General features: G+C 38.8%; 1 long non-coding RNA gene across 15 annotated transcripts in view; it reads left to right on the plus strand.

The window, feature by feature from the left end:
* Positions 1-24186, plus strand: part of LOC147359338 (uncharacterized) — a 307413-nt gene that overhangs the window by 218298 nt on the left and 64929 nt on the right. For 10 of the 15 annotated variants that reach the window (XR_015140723.1, XR_015140715.1, XR_015140714.1 and 7 more), the window contains one exon: positions 2624-2706. This is a non-coding gene — a long non-coding RNA (uncharacterized LOC147359338). Of the gene's footprint in view, positions 1-2623; positions 2707-12321; positions 12453-13406; positions 14306-21693; positions 22101-24186 lie in introns of those variants that run through there. The other 5 variants (XR_015140717.1, XR_015140718.1, XR_015140719.1 and 2 more) reach the window with 4 other exon arrangements.

Genomic DNA, 24186 nt, shown 5'->3' on the forward strand with positions numbered 1-24186 from the left:
TCAATCTTTTCCAGCATCAGGGTCTTTTCAAATGAGTCAGTTCTTCATATCAGGTGGCCAAAGTACTGGAGTTTCAGCTTCAGCATTAGTCCTTCCAATGAATATTCAGGACTGATTTCCTTTAGGGTGGGCTGGTTGGATCTCCCTGAAGTCCAAGGGACTCTCAAGAATCTTCTCCAACACCACAGTTCAAAAGCATCAATTGTTCTTTATAGTCCAACTCTCACATCCATACATGACTACTGGAAAAACCATAGCTTTGACTAGACAAACCTTTGTTGGTAAAGTAATTTCTCTGCTTTTTAATATGCTGTCTAGGTTAGTCATAGCTCCATAGTGGCTGTATTAATTTACATTCTCACAAACAGTGTAGGAGTGTTCCCTTTTCTCTACATCCTCTCCAGCCTATATTGTGTGTAGACATTTTAATGATGATCATTCTGACTGGTGTCAGGTGATAACTCACTGTAGTTTTGCATTTCTCTAATAATGAGTTACTTTGAGCATCTTTTCATGTGTTTGTTGGTTATCTGTATGTCTTCTTTGGAAAAATGTTTAAGTCTTTGCCCATTTTTTTTATTGGACTGTTTGTTCCTCTGATACTGAGCTTCTTGAACTGCTTGTATATTTTGGAGATTAATCCTTTGTCAGCTGCTTTGTTTGTAATTATTTTCTCCAATTCTGAGGATTGTCTTTTCATCTTGTTTACAATTTCCTTTGCTATGCAAAAGGTTTTAAACTTAATTAGGTCCCATTTGTTTATTTTTGGTTTTATTTCCATTACTTTAGGAGAGGGGTCAAAGAGGATCTTGCTGTGATTTATGTCAGAGTGTTCTGCCTATGTTTTCCTCTAAGACTCTCAGAGTTTCTAGCCTTACAAAAATTTATTTTTCATCCTTCACCATATAGTGACTACTGTTTACCCATTTGCTCTCCCCTCGCCTCTAGTAAGCACTATTCTATTCTGCTTGTTATAGTTTAGTTTGTTTGGGGGCTTTTTTTGTTTATTAGCTTTTTATGAGTAAAAATCAAACTATTTACACATATGAGTAAAATCAAACTATTTGTCTTCCACCATCTGACTTATTTCATTTAACATAGTACCCTCAAGATTCATCCATATTGCCACAAATAGTGAGAGTTTTATCCTTTTTATGACTGAGTAGTATTCCATTACATTTATATACCATATCTTTTTTACTCATTCATCTGTCCATTGAAGGGCAGCTAGCCTATTTCCGTATCTATGTTATTATAAATAAATCTACAAAGATTATAAGGATGATCTATCTTTATGGGATTGTACTCTAACATCCTATGGGTAAATACACAGAAGAGGGATAGATCAAATGGTATTTATATTTTTAATTTTTTGAGGAATCTCCATTCTGTCTTCCACAGTGGCTGCACCAATTTACATTCCCATCAACAATGTTTGGATGTTCCATTTTCTCCACATCCTCACCAACACTTGTTAATTCTTGTCTTTTTGATAATAGCCATTCTGACAGGTATGAGGTGATATCTCACGGGGGTTTTAATTTTCATTTCCCTGGTAAGTAGTGGTGAAAATCTTTTCATGTGCCTGTGGCCATCTGTATGTCCACACTGGAAAACATGTCTATTCAGCTCTTCCACCCATTTTTTAGTCAGGTTGCTTTGCTATTGCTGTGTTATATGCGTTCTTAATATATTTTGGATGTTGACTCTTTATCAGACATATCATTTGCAAATATTTTCTCCCATTAGTAAACTGTATTTTTGTTTCATTGCTGGTTTCCTTTGCTGTGCAGACGTTTTTTAGCTGGATACGATTTCATTTGTTTATATTTGCTTTTGTTTACTTGCCTGAAGAGATATATCTAGATAGATATTTCTAAGATTAATGTCAAAGAATGTGCGCTTATGTTTTCCTCTAGGAGTTTTTTTATTTCAAGTCTTAAATCTTTAATCCATTTTTAGTTAATTGTTATGTGTGGTCTAATTTTATTTTTTGCATGCGTTTGTTCCATTTTCCCAACACTAATTATTGATGAGATTCTTCTTTCTCCATTGTACATTTTTTGCCTTTATTTTAAATTGTCATATAGGCATGGGTTTATGTCTGGATTCTCAATTACGTCCTACTGATCTATGTATGTAATTTTCTGCCAATACCACATCGTTTTCATTATTATGACTTTGTATTATAATTTAAAACCAGGAAGTATGATACCATCAAAATTTCAAATGACCTAAGTTCATTGATTTTCCTCTGCTTGTTTGAATCTGTTGTTTACCTCTCAGTTGAAGTTTTCAGTATAGTCATTGTTTTCTTCAGCTGTAGTATTTCTATTTTATTTTTTTATTAATGGTTTCTATTTCTTTGTTGAACCTATTTTGTTCATGTATTATTCTCTTAATTTGGTTTAGTTGCTCGTCTATATATTCTTGCAGTTCACTGAACTTCTTTAAGAGGACTATTCTGAATTCAGACATCTCGTAGATCTCCATTTCTTTAGGATCAGTTATTGGGCCTTTATTAGTTTCCTTTGATGGTATTATGCTTACCTGATTCTTTGTGATCCTTGTATCCTTGCAATGACCTATGCATTTAAGCAATTTCTTCTTCCTGATTTTACAGGTTTGTTACAGCAGGGAAAGATTTTGCCTTCACTGGTCAACTCAGAGTAGAGTACTGGATGGATCAGCTGGTGGCATCCAAAAGTAGGTGTAGTTTTATATAAGGGTCTCTGGTTGGGGGAGGCCACTGCCTGTGTTCTGAGGTGGAGGGTGTAATCTAATGCTATTGTCTGGGTGCCATGCTTGATTGGGCCTGATGGCTGGGCTCCGTGTTCCAGCGGGGCCACTGGATGAACTCTCTGATTTGGTAGGGCTGCTGGTTGTGTTCTGTACTCAGTTCTATAAGGCCACCTGTGGATTCCAAATTCGCCTCTTGTTGGGTGAGATGGCAGACTGTGTTTCCTGGCAGGGCAGTGCCATGGGCTAGAATCTACAATTGGATAGGGATACAAGTTGAACTCCACATTTGCTCTTGATTAGGTAGAGTCTTAGGTTCTGCTGCCACACTGAATGGTGCCACTGGCTGGACTCTGTTCAGGCAGGGCCAGCCACGGTCAGGGCATTGTCATCAGACAGAGCCTCAGACTGTGCTTTCTGATCAAACAGGGTAACAGACTGTGACCCAAACTTGGGTGGGGCCACAGCCTTTGCTTTGAGATCAGATAGGCCACTGGTTTTGTTCTGTTGTGAGGCAAGATCACTGGCTAGGCTCTATGTTCAGATGAGGCCTCCAGCTGTATCCCACAGTTAGGTGGGGCTACAGACTGTGCTCTGCAGTTGGGCAGGGTCAGTCAAGGCTTCCTGGTTGTGTGGAGCCATGACTGGGGGCCAGGGGAATCGCTGGCTAGGCTCCCTGCCTGGGCAAGGCCACAGGCTATGTTCAGCAATCAAATAGGCCATAGGTTGGACTCTACTGCTGGGCACCACAGTAGCCTGGACTCCATAGCTAGACAATACCATAGGCTGGACTTTGAGGCTCCTGTTGTCACTGTTTAGGTTCCCTAGTTATGCAGGGATAGAATTTAAGCTCAACCATTAGATATGGCTGGCTCTTGACTGGAGACTCAATCAGAGAGAATTGTCAACCAAGCTCCCTGGCCTGATGGGCATACCAGCTCAGCTCAACACTGGGGCAGAGCTGGAATCTCTGCTTAGGCACAACGGCAAGCAGGAATGCTGTCCACCAAGATATGAGTCCTGATTGCTATAAGCCCCACCCCTTTTCCATCTCTAGCTGGTCCCTGGTGGTTGACTCTTACATATTCCCCCTCTGATCGTGATACCAGAAAAGCTTTATCAAGTCCAAGCTCTTGTTCAACTTGTCCAGAAGAATCTGGGCAAGGAAAACAAATAGAGAGAGACACACACACACAGACACATACAAGCTGAGGAGCAGAGAGGAATAAGGTAGTTTATTTAGGGAAGACATGAGAGGACACACTCAGAGAAGAATGTGGCTGTCCTTCTTAATGAGGGGCATGCAGCAGAGCTTTTTGATCCTTCTTTTATCTTATTTTTAGCCCTTTGAATGGGTGGGGTCTTTTGATTAGGGGTGGAATATTCATTGAGGGGGTGGAATATTCACTGAGGGGATGGTTGAGATGTGGCCTGGATTGTACCAGGTTGCCTCAATTCCCAGTCCTATGCATTTGTCTCCTGAAGCCGACAGCACAGTAAGAGCTGTTTTCCCTTCAATTTTCCCTTACCAGTCAAGCCCCAAACAGCAAAGGTTGTACAGTGTCATCAGCAACCTGTGCATTTTTATTGAGTCGCCTCCAGTTTTCATGGTTAGAGTTTCTTGTTCAGAAGTTACAAAGTTTCTCTTTTTGATGCCCTTCTACCACGTGTCATGGCCTCATTAAGTGGCAAACAAGGAGGTGGCTTTGCCTTCTGCCTATGCGTGAGGAGGCTGTCCTTGGGCCTGGCCCTGTATTTCCTGCCTCAACTGCTATGAAGCAAAACCTGAATAGGCCTCCCAGGAAGTGTCCCACAAGGACCAGGAAGCTAGGTGTCCACCCTGGGCTCTCTTTTCCCACTGGAGAAGCCAAAAGCCCAGAGAGGTCCCTGGATGAGGCACTGTGCTGGCCTGAGGGAGGGCAATGCGCCCAAAGCGAGACCACCCCCCCTTACCCTTTGCCTGCAGTCCTTCTAGCTCCCCGTGTCCCAGGGTGGTATTTCACCCTTACCCCCCAGTTCTGGGGTTTTTGCAGTGGTGGCTTGTCTGGATAGTTGCTAGTATATCTCCTTGTGAGGGACACTAAAATCAGGAGTAACCTATGTCACCATCTTAATGATGTCACCTTCCTAAATATTCTTTTAAATACATACATCATTTAATAATGACAACAACCCTATGAGAATATGTTCTACTGCTATCCCTATTTTAAGGAATAAAAATGGAGGCTTGGAGAAAAGAAAGAACCTACACACTAGTTAGCAAAATAGAGTAATTTAAGCCAGGTCCATCTGACACCTGTTAAGGTTCCTAAGACAACTATCTGTGATCTTACTGCTCTAATTAGCAATAAAAGGCATTAAGGATGTGCCATAAAGGACAAATTGTATATCCGTCAGTTTGGTTTATTTCCTCCCTCAGTTCTTGTCTGATAACAATAAAAATTTGGAACTACAGGGGGACTTCCCTGGTGGTCCAGGGGTTAAGAATTCACCTCTCGATGCAGGACTTGCAGGTTCAATCCCTGGTCGGGGAGCTAAGATCCCACATACCTTGTGGCCAAAGAGCCAAGACAGAAAACAGAAACAATATGATAACAAATTCAATAAAGACTTTCAAAATGGTCCACATCAAAAAAATCTTTTAAAAAAATTTAGAACTGCAGACTAAAGGGTTTTAAACAACAGGCAGGTTACAGCTCAGTTATAGCTCAAGCAAACAGGTCTTTTATTAAACAGACACTCCTAAGACATGGGAGCAGACTGACCACAAAGAAGTCATTATAATGATCTCTCTTGGTTTCCCCCCTCTTATACTTCCCGTCACCTCCTTTTGGTTGTACCCTGGGCAAAACAGGGCTTGTACCTACCAACAATCAAGAAAGGGAATGCAAATGGGCATATGCTCAAGATTGATTGACAGTTGCAAGTTACAACACCAGGCTCTATTGTACATGTATTCCCATAATTCAGTCTATTATAATCAGATGTATATATGTATAGAATATTTATGAACCCCAATGGCACCCCACTCCAGTACTCTTGCCTGGAAAATCCCATGGACGGAGGAGCCTGGTAGGCTGCAGTCCATGGGGTCGCTGAGAGTCGGATACGACTGAGCGACTTCACTTTCACTTTTCACTTTCATGCATTGGAGAAGGAAATGGCAACCCACTCCAGTGTTCTTGCCTGGAGAATCCCAGGGACGGGGGAGCCTGGTGGGCTGCCCTCTTTGGGGTCGCACAGAGTTGGACATGACTGAAGCGACTTAGCAGCAGCAGCAATGTGCTCCTGGCTGCCTAAGGTTACTTGAGGAAACCCCTGTGGTCAGTTTGTATCCACTGTGTGCCCAGGGCATATGTGCAGGAGTTAAAAAGTCTCTGGTTATTTTTGTAGCCTATCTGTGAGCTCCCCTAGGCATGTCTGAGGTAGGGTTTAGAGATCAGCTTGCATCCTTTTGGCTAGGCCACCCCTCATTTGTCATGCCTAACTTCCTACCTAATGTATCTAAATGTTAATATTTATTGATTGCTAATTTAGGTAGTATTAGAAACTAATATTATGAGAAAGAGTAAAAGAAAAAGCAGAAAGAGTAAAATACATTAACATCCAAGCAAGGACCATCATGCATCTTTAGTTGAGAGGAAAGATGTCTTATGGTTATCATATACTCTCAAGTTCATAACAAAACCACAGCAGCCTGCATTAAACAGGAAAGACATTCATGTTTCTTGATCATGCTTAGCCCTCTAGAACACACTGCATTCCTTTCTCTGGCTTTTTTTTTTTTTTTTTGGTTCTTTTTTGTTTTTTTTGAGGATCTTTTAACTTCTTTGAGTGAAAAATGAATTATCTAAACAGAAATTCTAGCATCATCTTCCTAGTCACTAATTTATTCATGAATGTATTATGCAAAACACTGAAGATAAAATATTATTAAAATGAGATCCTGACTACACAGAATTTGCAATGGGAGCTAGAAGAGTAAAAGAAGCATTTGCCATGTGTGTGATAAGTGTGCAAAATACAGCCAAGGCAAGGAAATAAACTGATATTCTGTAGTGCATTGTAGAACATGGCAGTAAGCTGTATGATATACATGATTGTATTTTTAGTTCTGTTCTCCCTCTCATTAAAAATGTGTTAATAACTGTATAGGTTTCATGCCCAGAAAAGAGGCATGTCATATTATGCAAAATTATTTCCTTCAGAAAATGAGTTCCTGTCCGATTAGTCCTATGGTAAGAGTGCCATCAATCTGGGCCATGCAACTGTGTCCCATGGGATGACAGAAGCCCACGTTGAGCATTGTTTATGGATTTCCCCTTCAATGGGATTCCCTCGACTGAGGCTCTGTAATGGGAGAATTTCTGCCCTGAACTCAGGATCTCAGCAATTTTTTCCCCACACAGGAAGTGTCCATCTCCCATTTGGGGGCCAGTTTTCCAAAATCATTGTTGCCATGTTTTCTCATTCATATGTACTGAATGCCAAGGCTTCCCTGGTGACTCAGTGGTAAAGAATCCACCTGTCAATGCAGGAGTCTTGGGTTTAATCTCTGAATCCAGAAGATCCCCTGGAGAAGGAAATGGCAACCCACTCCAGTATTCTTGCCTGGGAAATTCCATGGACAGAGGAGCCTGGCAGGCTACAATCCATGGGGTTGCCAAAGAGTCAGACACGACCTGGCAACTAAGCAACAAATAGAAACATACTGGAGGCCACAGGAGTTTCTCTAGTTCAGGCAGAGTCTACACTTTTCCATCAAAAGGCACACCTTATCCATCAAACCATTTTCCCCATTTCATTCAAGTTGGTTTCCTTAGTGGGACACAAAATTGTTACCCATATTCCCACCTCTATGATGTTTTCCTCTTCCTCCCTCACTTGGAAGTCAGCCTTCCCACTTGGTCTATCCAGCCTGCAGAGCCTTCCCATTTAAACCCTTTCCTAATGACATCAGCTTCCTGTCTGTCCCTTCTGAGTATAGCACTTTAGGCTCTATTAGGAATTAAGTGCTTGAGTGTATCAAATTTTACATTACTCTCTAGTCTGTTCTGTTGTGCCTTTCCAAGTGGCACCTTCACAACAGCAAGATCTGTGCCTTTTATGCTGTGTGGGTACTCCTAATTTACCACCCAAGTTGAGAGTGGAAAAAGAATATTCACAATTATTTTGGGATTTCAGACATAAACAGTGGCTGTCCCAGACAAACCAGCACTAATGGTCACCCTATATTACTTGTATCTGTCACAGTCCCTAGTGTAGCACTCAAGAGGTCAGTAATCACCTCTTGACTAAAACGTCTACACTATTCAATAGGACTTTATCTATAGATCTTTGGGGTAAAAAAAAATTTTTTTGGTTGCACAATTGTATCACAAGGATTGCTGTCAGTTTTGTATCACTGAAAGATAGTAAGAGAGAGATATATAGTACTTTAATTTGTGGAAGCCAAGAGAAAGAAATTATAAAGGGAATATTAAAGAAAATATTAAAATATTAAATTAAAGAAAATATTCAGTAGATGTGGGCTTCACTTAATATGGCAATCTCTAGATCCATGCATGTTGCTGCAATTCCTTCCATTATTTCCTTGGCAAGGCCATTATTTCCTTCTTTTTTTTTTGACTGAGTAATAGTGGGCTTTCCTGGTTGCTCAGTGATAAAGAATCTGCTAGCCAATATAGGAGACTCAGGTTTGATCTCTGGGAAGATCCCCTGGAGAAGAGAAAGGCTACCCACTCCAGTATTCTTGCCTGGAGAATCCCATGGATAGAGGAGCCTGGCAGGCTACTGTCCATGGGGTCAAAAAACATTAGACAGGACTGAGTGACTAACCCTTTCACTTTCACTTTCAGTATGTGGTGGAGTATGCCTGATGACTTGTAAGTAGTATGGTGATTTGGTCAACTTGTGTATGAATGTATATATGTTTAAAATGATAAGGCATCAACTTGAAAAGTCTGAAGATAAATTCAAGGAGACATTAGACAATTGCCACTATAGTCTAAGAAATGATGAGGGCTTGAACAAAGTCAGTGGCAATAGGAGATGGTACAGATTTCATAGATTGCATGGGTGTTGAAAGAATCAAGATGCAAGATGACTAACTTTCAGGACTCAACAGAAAAAATCAATGAGTGTGTTCAGAATAATAAAGTTTGCCTCACAGAAATAATGAGCAGAAATCCAAAGAGCTACTGTTCCTCCATAAGTTGTCTTCTTAGCAAGTTCATATTTGCAATTTTCCAGTATTTATCGGGAGGGCTAGCGATTCTTATACCAGGAAGCAAGTACAGGAATAATATCTATTCCAAAAAAAACCAAACTAGGAACAGGAATGTGGCTCTAGTTTCAGGTATCTTCTAGACGCTGTCCATTGATAGATGTGGTTCTTCTAGGGTAGGAGAAGTGTATTCTCATTTCATGATTCAGGCTCATTTCGTGGCTAATTTTGCTTACCCAAGCCAACCAGAAGTCTCTCTCTTTCAAAACTGCTTATCATAAGACTATGCAGAAATCAGTAATGTGTTCTGGGATGTTAAGTTGGTATTCTTTTCTAATATCCTTAAAAGAAAAGACAGTGCACACAGCAGAATGCTTCTGTATGCCTAGCAAGTGTCTATTATAGTGTCCAGCCATGTATGAATGAGTCGTGTGTGCTCAGTCTACAAAGCAGTGTACATAGATGTCTAAGCTGACTGATACCAACACAACCTGCCAGTGTTCCCCAGTGAGAAACAACATCCAAAATTCAACCTGAATTTAATTGGAATATTCAGCTTATGGTATAATATTAGGTCCCTTGACTTCATATTTAAGAATCTTCCAGTTTTTATGAGCTGTTTCTACAGAAAATTTCTATATCCAATAATTTTAAAACAAACGTTAGTGCATATTCTACATACCATCTTGCACAATTGCCTATTGATCTGAATTTTCTTTACCCTCCAAAGTAAAAGAGACAACACAGCTATGCCCAAGCATTTGTGAACAAAGTCATGTACTCCTCATAATAATAGACCCTAAGTCACTTCCTGCTATTGAAACCTATGACCCCTGTGAAAGAAAGAAGCCCTACTATCCCTTAACATGGTCTCAAGACAAAGACCCCTCAGCAGAAGGAGCAATCAATGCATTTCAAGGAGAGCCTAGCTCTGGTTCAACAAAAGGGAAGAATTATCTTATCAACTTCTAAGTGGAAGCCATTCTTCCTATATGACTGGGGCTAACTAACCACGCTCTATATATGCTGATATATTATATATTTATATATAATGTATTTTATACAGTATTTATATTAATATTAATATAATGTATACATACGTGTATGTGTATATATATATAGATAGATAGATAGATATAGGTAGTGGAGAAAGAAATGTGATCCACTCTAGTATTCTTGAGTGGGAAATCCCATGGACAAAAGAGCCTGGTGGACCATAGTCCATGGGGGTCACAAGAGTCGGACATGACTTAGCGACTAAACTACCACCACCACCACAGATAGATAGATATCATTTCAGGAATTCTAGAAAGATCCTTCTACTGCAAAACTATCTCTACCCACTATTCAGTAATGCCTCTGAGTATGAAGTTTCTTACAACATAACTAAAGACGGTGTTTTAAAGGTAACTAATTCTATAAAGATGTTTTTCAAAAAACACATACCAATCTAGGTGTTTATATAACACTCTGGAGAGTAGACTTTAGTAAGGAAGAAAAAGGGATGCTTTTTAAAGGGTACTTAGGTTTCAATACTCAGCATAAGTTTAGATTCTATGTAAAGCCTTTTCTTAAAAAACAATCATTTAATTGTCTATTTCCATCATATATTGTTATTGAGTGTATATCTTGTTGCTGTTGTTTAGCTGCTAAGTCATGTCTGATGCTTTGTGACCCCATGAACTACAGCATGCCAGGTTTCCCTGTCCTTCACTATCTCCCAGAGTTTGCTCAAACTCAATGTCCATTGAGTTGGTGATGCCAGCCAACCATCACATTCCCTGTCTCCCCCTTCTCCTCCTGCCTTCAATCTTTCTCAGGATCAGAGTCTTTTCCAGTGAGTTGCCTCTTCACATCAGTTGGCCAAAGTATTGGAGCTTCAGCATCACTCCTTCCAATGAATTCAGAGTTGCTTTCATTTAGGATTAACTGGTTTGATCTCCTTGCAGTCCAAGGGACTCCGAAGAGTCTTCTCCAGCAACAAGGTTCAAAAGCATCAATCCTTGGGTGTGGAACCTTCTTAATGGTCCAACTCTCACATCCATACATGACTATTGGGAAAACCATAGCTTTGACTAGAAAGACCTTTCTCAGCAAAGCAATGTCTCTACTTTTCAATACACTGTCTAGGTTTGTCATAGCTTTTCTTCCAAGGAGTCTTAATTTCACAGCTGCAGTCACCTTCCACAGTGATTTTAGAAGCCAAGAAAATAAAATCTGCCATTGTTTCCATTTTTCCCCATCTATTTGCCATGAAGTAATGGGACTGGATGCCATGATCTTAGTTTTTGGATTGCTGTGTTTTAAGCCAGCTTTTTCACTCTCCTCTTTCACTTTCATCAAGAGGCTCTTTAGTTCCTCTTCACTTTCTACTATTAGGGTAGTATCATCTGCATATCTGAGGTTGTTAATATTTCTCAGGGAAGTCTTGATTCCAGCTTGTGATTCATCCAGCCTGGCATTTCGCATGATGTACTCAGCATAGAATTTAAATAAACAGGGTGACAATATACAGCCTTGAAGGACTCCTTTCCCAACTTGGAACCAGTCTGACGTTTCACGTTCAGTTCTAACTGTTTCTTCTTGACCTGCATACAGGTTTCTCAGGAGACAGTTAAGGTGGTCTGGCATTCCCATCTCTTTAAGAATTTTCCAGTTTCTTGTGATCCACACATTAATTTCTGACAATAATTAACATTAATAGAGCTTTAACTATCTGTCCAGCAGAATGCTAGTTCCCTAATCTCGTTGATCTATTGTTACCAATGTCATGAAATAGGACTATCTTCATTTACATTTCAAGATTAAGATGCCGAGGCTTAGGGCAAGTAAGTAACTTGTTCAGGTCACACAGCCAGGAAACGGCAGAACAATTCAAGCCCAAGCATTCTGACTGCAAATTCCATTCTTATAAGTATCACAACATACTGACTTTATGAGTATTTATTAAACCAGAAGAAAGAGCATAAAAGCATGGAGTACTTACTTGTGGTCACAGCGTGCAGGAGAACAGCTGGTTGTGATGAAAAGTGGATCATCTCAAACCAAAGTTCTGTTAAGAGTTGGCCCTGCCCAGTGGCACAGTCCCAAAGATATTACTCTGTTCTGTGAGATCATCTTTCTCAGGATGAAAGAGAGGCCACCATATGCACATGTGGTAGAGAGAGAGAGAGATCTTGAAACCATGCTAACAAAGGAGAAACTTTGCGAAGAAGAAAAATTAGGCCAGATAGTATTTTTGGATGTATACCTATTAAAGGGATATTCATTCATCCAAATTATTTTTTTTTCATTTTGCGACCATGCCTCGTAACACATTTTAATACGTAAGTCGTTGATGCCCTGTCCATCCACAGACACAGAATCTGAAATACAATGTGAAAATAAGTAAATGAAACAAAACCCCAGTGACTCTTCAGGAACAAGAGAGGAAATGTGGAGGGGAGTGGATGTGCCTCTGGAAAACCTATTGGATTGCTGCTTACGGGTAATTTGCTAACATATTCATGGAGGCCAAGTATCAGGGAAGTATTTCTAGTCAGGTGTGCTCTGCCACTTTTACCCAAAGGGATCCTGGCCTCCCAAAGTTTGATGTTGGTATTGAGAACCACTTAAAAATACAAGACAAATTGTATCAATATTGAGAAGCTTGATCCGGGAACAAAAGATCATCGCCGGTACACCTCAGTTTAGTCTGGAAAATCTATGAGAATTCCCTTCACCTCCACCCCTATCCTGCCCCTTTTTTCCCCTTTCACCACTTGATAAACAAAATACAACCTCCATGACACTAACTTTCTTTTCTAGGCTCCCCTGATAGAGATCAACCGCCCATGTTTAAATCCCCATTGTTTTGCTCCTTTTTATAGTCTGTTTGAAACAAATGATAGCAAGTTATATAATCAGTTTCCACCACCAAACATAACAAACAAAAGATTGGGTATTTATCCAGCACTTTTCAAGCTTTCTTCTTCCTCTTCTCCTTATTGTGCATTCATGTTTTGTATTATTGAGAGAACAATTATTCAAAAGAAGAAAAGCTTATTTTATTTAATAGTATGCTAAGGAGCCAATTTCTAGTTTCTGCCTCCAGAATAATGAGCAAATCTGAACTGTGGCCTAAATATAATCCGACCAAAACAAAGCCACAGGGGTGAGCAACTTATTAGAAAAACAGATGTTATTGCCCAGAATGAATGTTTGTTTGGAGAATAGCAACACACACACACACACACACACACATACACACACACACACACAGAATTAGAGATAAAAAGACAGAAATGTTTTAAACTGGTACAGGTGAATAATCATTTTTAGTTAAGAAAAATACCTCAAATAAGGCATGAACTTTACCGGGTAAGGCTGACATAGTCAAAGAGTAGATTTTTTTATTACTTATTTACCTTTGGCTGCTCTGAATCTTCATTGCTGTATGCAGGCTTTCTCTAGTTGCAGCAAGCAGAGGCGACTCCCTCCTTGTGGTGTGTGGGCTGCTTCAGCTGCCATTCAATCCATCAGCTTGTTGCAGAAGGACAAGAGACCCCCAGCAGCATCAGCTGAACTGGCCCAGACAAGAATCAACCAACTGATCCACAGAATGGAGAACTAAACAAATAGTCATTGTTTTAAGGCATTAGTTTTTAAGGTAATTTGCTCTGAGGCTAAAAAGAATAAATGGAGATTCCATGCAATGCTTTAAAAATTGCACGTAATAATATCAATTAACATAGAAGCAACACTTCATAAAGGAGAAATTGTAAAGGATACAAAGATAAATGAAACACTTACAGATAGGAGATTTTAATTTCCCCTTCTCTGTCCATGAAAGCCAAGTAGGGGGAAAAAGGGCATAAAATATCACCTAAGAAACATAATTATAAGGTAGACTTGATTAATATTTACTGAACTCTTCACCTTAAAAATAGAGAATACACCAGGACTTTCCTAGAGGTTCAGGGATTAATTTTCCACACTGCCAATGTAGGGATCAGAGTTTTGATCCCTGGTGAGGGAACTAAGATCCCACATACCCTGTGGTACAGCCAAAAGACCTTTAAAAAAATAGACAGTACACCTTGTTTCAAATGCAAAGAAGACAATTAAATACAAAATAAAATAATGGAAGGCTTTTCAACCTGAAAAATGTAAAATTCAGAATTTCTAGAAAGCAATAAAAATAAAAACACTATAAATCAAGTCTATAAAATGCAGCTAAAACATTGTTTAGAGGAAATTTTTGAGATTAAGAATTTATGCCAGTGAAAAATAAATTGAAAATCTCGCTCAAACGTTCACAAAAAGGATATCAAAATAAACCAAAAAAGCAGAAGGAAAAAAATTAATAAAAATAAAAGGATTTACTCTCATCTAGGAAACAAAAATGATTTTAAAATAATCTTTTAAATATCAATAAATAAACTACTAGCAAAGATAATCAGGAAAAAGATGAACTGAGAATATTGTTAAATGAAATTATAAAGAGTAAAACTATAAAACCATTGAAAACAGAAAAAAGAATTTTAATAAGCTACTCAACACTAGGTAAATAAATTTTAAAACTTGGATGAAATGAGTAATTTTCTAGGAAAGCATAATTTCTTCACAATTGGAGAAAAATCCCAAACAGATAATATCTATAGAACAAATAAAGATGAGAGCTAAAAGCTACCTGCAAACCCCTCAAATAAAGCTCAAAATGTTTCCCAGGGGAATTCTAACAAATCATCAAGACCAAATAATTTAAATGACACAACTGTTCCGGAGCATTAAAAAGGAAGAATATTCCAAGGATTTTTTTAATGAAACAAATATAACATTGATACCTAAACCCACTTCCCAGGTGGTGCGGTGGTAAAGAATCTGCCTGCCACTGCAGGAGGCAAAGGTTTGATCCCTGGGTCAGGAAGATCTCTTGGAGGAGGACATGGCAACCCACTCCAATATTCTTGCCTGGAAAATCCCATGGACAGAGGACCCTGGCAGGCTCAGGTCAGCAGGTCACAAAAAGTTGGACATGACTGAGCAAACATACGCAGCACAACCTGGAAGATACTAAAAAAAAGAAAAGAAAAAGGATTAAACTTCCTTATGAATATAATAAAATTACCTATGTGATATATTAATAGCATATGAAAAGCATGACACTTAAAAGAGTGATAAGGCAGAATGTTAATTCCAATAATGTAAGAATGGTTCAGAATTAGAGAAATCTGTTAATATAATTCATCTAGTAATACAATTTATATTAATTATCTGGGGAGAAATTTTTTAGAATCATCTCCTGGGATACTAAAAAATGAAATTCAAAACTATTCTTTGTTCTTAATAATTCATAAGTATGGATGAGAATATATTCTTTGCCTAAACCCAGCATTATGCTTAACTGTGTTCCCATTAAAGACAAGAGCAGGAGAAATATAATGAGGATGTCTATTTTTTAACATTGTACTTGAATTAGCAGCCACTGCAATTAGATATAAGAACAGTATGGAGAAATATAAAATTTGGAAAAGAGATAAACTTAGTTTTTCAAAGTATATTATTATATACCTTGAAATGGTCTTCCCAGATGGTGCTAGTAGTAAAGAACCCACCTGCCAAAGCAGGAAACGTAAGGGACACAGGTTCAATCCCTCCTCCAGGAAGATCCCCTGGAGGAGGGTATGGTAACCCACTCCAGTATTCTTGCCTGGGCGATCCCATGGACAGAGGAGCCTGATGGCTTACAGTCCATAGGGTCAGCAAGATTCGGACACGACTGAAGCAACTTAGCTCGCACACACATACCTTGAAATACATGGGAATCAACTAAAAATTATTACATACAAAAAGAGAATTGATTAAAGTAGCTGGGTAAAAAATTCATATATGGGAATTAATTGTTTTTCACATTTGCAAAAGCCAACCAGTTAGAATATATAATGAGCAAAACGACCACAGTCACATTAGCACAAAAAAATGTATTACTTAATATAAATTTAACAAAAAATTTATCAGGCCTATGCCGTTAAACTAGTGCATCGGCAAGGGCCACAAATGGACATCTTAAACAAGAAGACTCAAAATCATAAAGATGTCAATTATTCATAATTCATAAGCATAACACAACTGCATTTAAAATACTAATAGTTTTCTAAACCAAAGTATATGGGTAAATTTATGTAAGAACAGCAAGAAATCACTGAAACAGAAGAGCAATGAGAGTGGGAAGGTTAGCTTCAACAGATATTAAATAATAATAATTTAATATAATTTAATTTAATTCAATAATTTAAATAAATGAAACAGTGGCAAAATGCAGTACATGTCTGTGAGTTATGTCGCTAAGTAATATCTGACTCTGTGACCCTCTGGTCTGTAGCCCGCCAGGTTCCTCTGTCCATCTCCAGGCAAGAATACTGGAGTGGGTTGCCATTTTCCTCTCCAGAGGTTCTTTCTGACCCAGGGATTGAACCTGCATCTCCTGCACTGGCAGGCAAGGTTCTTTATCACTGAGTCATCGGGGAAAACCAAAATGCAGTTCAGTTCAGTCGCTCAGTCGTGTCTGACTCTTTGCGACCCCATGGACTGCAGCACGCCAGGCCTCCCTGTCCATCACCAACTCCCGGAGCTTACTCAAACTCATGTCCATTGAGTAGGTGATGCCATCCAACAATCTCATCCTCTGTTTTGGGCCTAGTGCACTGGGACGATCCAGAGGGATGGTATGGGGAGGGAGGAGGGAGGAGGGTTCAGGATGGGGAACACATGTATACCTGTGGCGGATTCATTTTGATATTTGGCAAAACCAATACAATTATGTAAAGTTTAAAAATAAAATTAAATTAAAAAAAAATAATTTAAATAATATTGTACTAGTATACAAACAGACCCAAAGACTATAATAGAATAGTTATTTCCAAAAGTAGGCCCAAATACGTATGTAATTTTAATGTATGATAAAGGTGTTAAATCAACGGTAAAAGGACTGTTCAATAAATGACATTAGGGCAACTAGGTATGTGTGTGGAAAAACTAAGTATTGTCTCAAAATCATGTTTCAAAAAAAAAATCCTAAAAGATGAATAATTCAGTGTAGAAAATGAAATCTTAAAAGTAACAGAAGAAAGCATAGAATTGCTTTTATAACAGTGGAATGCAAAAGGCCTTTCTAAGAATGGCCCAAAAAATCCAGAGATCATAAAAGCAAAACTGATTAGTGATCATCCCAACACCCTGATTTTACAGCTCCCTGATGCCCCTCTTCTAAACACCCTAGCTTAGCTATCACTCCATGGATATACCTCTACCTTGTAATTGTCAATAATTGCAAATTTTCCATAATCTCAATTTCACTCCAACCAGAAATACCTCTAGTAGCCTTTACTCCAACAACTCTTTGAACCCATCAGGTCCTACAAACTATTGATTCTACCATCTTTTCATTGATCATTACCTCCCTAATATCTGCTGCTGCTGCTGCTGCTGCTGCTAAGTCACTTCAGTCGTGTCCGACTCTATGCGACCCCATAGACGGCAGCCCACCAGGCTCCCCCGTCCCTGGGATTCTCCAGGCAAGAACACTGGAGTGGGTTGCCATTTCCTTCTCCAATGCATGAAAGTGAAAAGTGAAAGCGAAGTCGCTCAGTCGTGTCCGACTCTTAGCGACCCCATGGACTGCAACCTACCAGGCTCCTCCGTTCATGGGATTTTCCAGGCAAGAGTACTGGAGTGGGGTGCCATTGCCTTCTCCGCCCTAATATCTTCACTAGCCTTATTAACCAGCTTAAAATTATAATGACCAACCTAGAACTGGTCCTTATAATTGCTACCTTAGATAAACCCTCAATTCCCTTGACCTCTTTTTCTTCATCACGCTTTAAAAAATACACACAACATTGGTTATATCTAGCTATCTACCTGTCTAGCTGTCTACTCCAGATTTATACCAGGGAAGCTGAACCTGGCTCAGAAAACTCTACAACCCTGCTTAATGTTCTCGTTTTAATTCATGATCACAAACCTCCAGTAGACCATTAATATCCCCTGACAAGGCAACTTGACCTATTTTATTTGTTGTTCCACTCTCTTAGAAAGCTGTTCCATAAATTCTCTCTCCTCAAACTTCCAACTCAGTTCCCACCACTGTTACTCTCACCTGATGACTTTGCTTATATTTTTTTCTGAAAGATAGGAACAATAGAAAGAGAACTCTTCCAGTCTTCATATATAGCCACACTTTTGTTTATCCACATATCCTCTACCTTCTCCCCTCTTACTATGAATAAATTTTCTGTGCTCCAAACTAATGCCAGCCCTTAACTAAGACTCTGGACTAGACTGCATGATCTCTCATCTCCTATATATTATTGTTCCAGGAATTCTTTCTTTTCAGCAGCAGCAGCATGAGTTTTCCCCTCTATCTGGATAAATATATATTTAATTTATATGTAAACATGCTGTTCTGTCTTCTGAAACTCTTATCTATATAATTTATTCCCTTGGAAATCTCATTTGTTCTCTTGCCTATAAATATATGATAAAGATTCACAAAGATGTATATAGATTAGGACTCTCCCTCAAGCTCCAGACCCTGATTTCCTATTCTCTGCTTAGATCAATTTAACTCATAGAAAACTGAGTCCCTAATCTTTCCCTACCTTCATGAAGATTGCTTATCTATCCTTTCAGTTATGTAGACAAATAACTTGGAGTTGTCCTTGACTTCTGTCTTTCCTCCTCAGCTGAAATCCAATTTATCAGCAACTCTTGTAAGTTCATATCATAAATATGTCTAAACTCCTTCTCATCACCTCCACTATCACCACTCCAGTCTAATTTCCACACTATTAGCTCTCAATCTCTGCAGTACACTATTCAGTGGTCACGCTTCTACCTTTGTTCCTTCAGTATGTTCTCTACAGTAACCAGAGGGATTCTACTAAAATTTAAGTCAGATCAGGTCACTCTTCTGCTCAAACTCTCTAGAGCCATGGTTTCCAAACTGTGTGCCAAGGCACCCTTGGAGCACCACAATGAACTCACTAGGGTGCTCTAAGATAGTTTATATTTTAGAGAAAGGAATACAGAGATATTCAGCACTTGGGAGACATAAGGTGAGCTACTAATTCTAAGTAGTTGATAATTTTAGTATGAAATCATGCTACACTTCTTTTCATGACGTGATATCTTTTTAAAGCAGAATTACAGAATTTCAACACTCTCTACACTAAAAAGCAAATACCACATAAAAACTAATGTGGAAGAGAAAACAAGTGTGGCAGTATTTAATCTGATTCCAAAGTTTGAGTATTTGTGCTATGGACAAATGGTGCAGACATCCCACTCATAATAATTATGGTTAAGAATTTTATTTTTTTTCTTTTTTCTTTGAATTTACTTTTCATTTTTTGTTTAGTTATTTTTGCATGCACTGGGTCTTCATTACTGCACAGACTTTTCTCCGGTTGTGGCAAGTGGGGAGTACTCTTCATTGTGGTACACAGGCTTCTCACTGTGGTGGCTTCTCTTTTTGCGGAGCACATGCTCTAGAACACGGGCTCAGTAGTGGTACATGGACCTCACTGCTCCATGTCATGTGGGGTCCTCTTGGATCAGAAATTGAACCCATGTCCCCTGCAGTTGCAGGCAGACCCCTGACACTGGACCACCAAAGAAGCCCTGATTTACTTTTTTTTAAGTAGCTACTAAGTTGTTAGGACATGAATAGTTGTCAAGTTCTTTGGCTATAGCTACTTAATAAATAAAATTGTCAGGTCTTCCTTTTGGCCTAGAAGTATGGTGCGAAAATTAGGCACAGAATACAATAGCCTTAAGTTGAGAAAAAAATTTTGTGTGGTTAAAGAACTGGAAAAAACAAACAAACAAGCCAGTGAGCCTGAAGCATGGTTAACATGGGGGAAAAATAGTCAAAGATCACCCTGGAGAGGCAGATAAGGCCCAAGTCATGCAGAAGATCATAGGCTATACTGAGAAACTCGACTTTAAGAGCAATGAAAGATCTTTGAAGTTATTTGAAACAGATGAGTAATTTGATCTGATACACAATTTTACAAGATCAAGTTGCTCCATGGAGAACAGGTTGAGAAAGGAGAAGAAGTGGAGAACTTGACAGGCAGTCATCTGCTTGAACCAGAGATGCAGCCAAGATAGAGATGCACGGAGACCAGGAGTATTTTGTAGGCAAAATTAACAAGACTTGGTGATGGATTGAATGCAAGAGATAAGGGAGGTAGAAGTATCAAAGATGGCTTTTAAATTGCTGGCTTGGGCAACTAGGTGCCTGAAATGATGATAAGGAGGAACTAGTCTAAAGGAGGGAGAAGGCAATGGCACCCCACTCCAGTACTCTTGCCTGGAAAATCCCATGGACAGAGGAGCCTGGTGGGCTGCAGTCCATGGGGTCGCTAAGAGTTGGACATGACTGAAGCAACTTAGCAGCAGCAGCAGCAGTCTGAAGGAGAATATTGAAACTTAGATTTAGATATTTTCAACTTAAGGTGTTTACAAAACAAGCAATCAGTGACTGTAGGCTGACATTTGGGTTTGAATGTGAAATCAGTATCCCTTTCCCTAAATGTGGCCTGATTCTTCATTCTTCATTTTACTGAGTTCTTAACTATAGACACTAAATACCCTTAGGATATACAGTCTCATCCAAACTCAACTCGAATGCATCCTGCCAAGGCAGGCAGTACATTAAGGGTCTCCATCTGTTAGTGTGCACAAAATTCAGTTTTGCTGCCATAAAACCAGTATTTGGGTGCTTAGATGGAAGCAAAGAGAAACATATGCTTTTTAGTCTCCAGACTTTTCCTTGAAAACAAACTTGCTTTACTTGGCTGTTGGCAGCCTTCCAAGCCCTTCCAATTGTTTCCCCTTAGGGTTGTACGTTCTCCTTATTACATAACCAATGCTGGGGATCCCATGGCAAATTAATCAAACCACCGTAATATGAAGCAACAATTTCCTGAGTTTGAATTTTATTGAAGCCTGAGTCCCTCTACTGTAATGGTTTGTTGTTACTCATATTGTTCACTATGTTATGTCTGACTCTTAGTGACTCCTTGGACTGCTGCACACCAGGCTTCCCTGTCCTTCACTATTTCCCAGAGTTTGCTCAAACTCAAGTTCATTGAGTCAGTGATGCCATCCAACCACCTCATCCACTATTGCCCCCTTCTCTTCCTGCCCTCAACCTTTCCCAGCAACAGGGTGTTTTCTAATGAGTCAGCTCTTTACATTACGTGGCCAGAGTATTGGAGCTTCAGCCTCAGCATTACTCCTTTCAATGAGTATTCAAGGTTGAATTCCTTTAGGATTGACTGGTTTGATCTCCTTGATGTCCAAGAGATTCTCAAGAATCTTCTCCAGCACCGCAATTTGAAAGCATCAGTTTTTCAGGGCTCAGCCTTCTTCATGGTCCAACTCTCACACCCGTAGCTTTGACTATATGGACCTTTGTTAGCAAAGTGATGTCTGTTTTTAATACGCTATCTAGGTTTCTCATAGCTTTTATTCCAAGGAGGAAGCATCTTTTAATTTTGTGGCTGCTTACCAATTCAAATTTGGATCTCAGTATCTTAAATTAAACTGAAGTTTGACACTCCTCTATTGTCACTGTATTTTGTGCTATCTACCCCTTTAAGGGTTCTTCACATATGGGGTTTCAGAACGCATCCACCAAGCCTGTTTTGTTTATCAGAGCCTTCTTATCTTTGTACCAGGTTTATCCTCATCCTCCTTGGAAGAGTTCAACTCCACACTAGAATTGAAGATTTGCTCCATGTTGCCGTTAGTTATTTTGTGATGTTTCTGTCACTGTAGCAGTAAACATAGATGTTTATGGATTTTCCCTTTACACTCAATCTTTCAATAATTCAGTCTCTACTGACTGAAGCAAACAGCCACATTTGGCCGTTTGTGTTGATCTGTACCTATGCATAACAGATTCTAGTTGTATAAGTGAATGAAGCTCTAGAAAAGTTTTGCTTACTCTTACAATTACTGAAGTGGTTTCTCATAATTAGGAATAGCAGCCATTTTAATGTTGATGCTCCTATTTCTGCGCTTGTTTAGTCCCTTCTCCAAGAGCTACATTTTTCTTATGCTTATTTCTATTACATTGGACAGTTGGTGGAAGGGAGGGGACGATTTCCACTGCTTTATTAAAACTATTCTGTAGCAGAATATACTTCTCTGCAGCAACAGTACCTTGATCTGCTTTGGGTGCATGCCAGTACACAACATAGCAGTTCACTTCCAAAATACTCTTAAAGTTATGCTTACTATACTACATTAATCTGTGCCAGCCCCCAAATGAGGATCAATCTAAGAAATATTATTTACTCATTTGCCACAATTTACTGTCTTAATTACGTACCTGTTGCAATTACATTCGTCCTTCAGTATCTGCAAAAAATCGGATCCAGGATCCCCCTCCCCAAGGGAATCAAATTCCATGGATGCTCAGGTCCCTTATATAAAAGGACCTAGATATAGTCACACCTTTGATTCCACCCAGGGTTGATTGAATCCATGGATGTGGAACCTGTGGCTAGGGAGGGCTGGTGGACTGTACTACTTATCTACCACATAGATGAGCTGTCACCTGTTATAATGTAGGTCCTTTCCTCAATGTATCAGAATACATCAATATTTATGGATTTTCCCCTTTGCATTTGACCTTTTAATAATTTGATCCCTTATGAATGAATCGGTCCATCAGCTTATCATTTGTATTGATTTGTACTTGTCACTCTATTAGCACTTGAAGCACTCAAATGCTTGCTAATCTGAATTCTTGAGGACTTGTTTTAATATTGATGTATGATCTGAAACCATTCAAGTATAGGAGAAATCTTGCAATCCTCATTCTTTACTTTCATTTTGCTTTATTTTCTCCTTAATGATTTCTGTATCATATAGAAGCAGGAAGAATTAAATTTTCTTAAATATTCCTTATTTCTATGCTTTTTCCTTAAGAATATATTAGTAACGTTTAAGTCTCAGTGTCTCAAAATATTAATAATTGATCATTAATTTCTATTTAGTAGGTACCATTTCTTCCCTACAGTGTATTTTTGATCAAATTTCTTGCTTCAGCACAATATTCTCTGACTTAGTCAATTGAAATGTAAGGCTTTTCCCCTATTCAACTCTATGTCCCATAATACTAAGGCAAGTGTTCTTCAAATGGGAACAACTCAGTCAATATTTGTTGAATTAAGTCATTAGACATATTGAAGAAAAGTCTTACAAGCCCAAGTCTCTTTTATTAATGTGAATATCTCTTTGTGGTAGCTCTCTGGAGCCTAAATTGATCTGTTTTCCCAGTTTTCTATTATAGCTCCATATAGAACACACAATCAACTTAAAATGAATAGCACAGTCCAGCTGGGAAATACTTGACAAAAAACTTAACTCTAGGCAAACAGATTTCAAAGAATCACTATTTATAGTGAAAGTTAGCCAGCCATTCTCCTAGTTCTTCTAAATCTTGATGAGCCAAACTAATAAAGTATGTTTGGATACAATTTAAATGAAAGATTTAAAAAAAAAAAACTCATCCTCTAGATCTTCCTTAAAGAAAGCAGTCAAGTTTTTATGTTTATTCTCAGTGATAATATGATTTCATGTATTTTTATTGTTCATTTGCTGGAATAAAGAAAGGAAAATTTTATTTCTTGGGATGAAATGCTTTCTGTTGGAACAGAATTGTTTTTCTTATTCAAATCTTTTAGTACTTTGAGATTAGAAGCAATGAAAAATCTGCACCTGCATTTTTGTGGGACTAGAAAAATGAGTGAAATTAAACTGTCTTCATGGGGATCAAATGAGAAAAATCCATTTGACACCATTAGTTTTGGGGTCCCAAGAGAGCACATGTAACACATTGCATTTCCCTATCTGAAAACATAACCAGAGTCTGCTTATACATGCCAAACATGTGGAATATGAACAACCCAATCAGTCACGTAACAATCTGCATGATGCCAAACATCTGGATATTTGGAAACTTCCAAATGAATGAGTGAATTTTTCACCTTTCTTCTGAATTGTTTTGGCAGCATGTGAACACGGTCAAGTGTGGCACTTACAACTGTGTTGTTCCTTCTAAGTGTCAAGTTCTAAAATGTCTTAAAAGTCCTAGCCATTCAATATCCAAAGAAAACCTATTTAGAATACAGTTTTTTGTGATTCATTTTGAAAAAGAACTT

Source organism: Bos grunniens, chromosome 14 (assembly GCF_055505025.1).
Source record: "Bos grunniens cultivar Pamir isolate PY7600 chromosome 14, Bosgru_T2T1.0, whole genome shotgun sequence".
Taxonomy (NCBI): domain Eukaryota; kingdom Metazoa; phylum Chordata; class Mammalia; order Artiodactyla; family Bovidae; genus Bos; species Bos grunniens.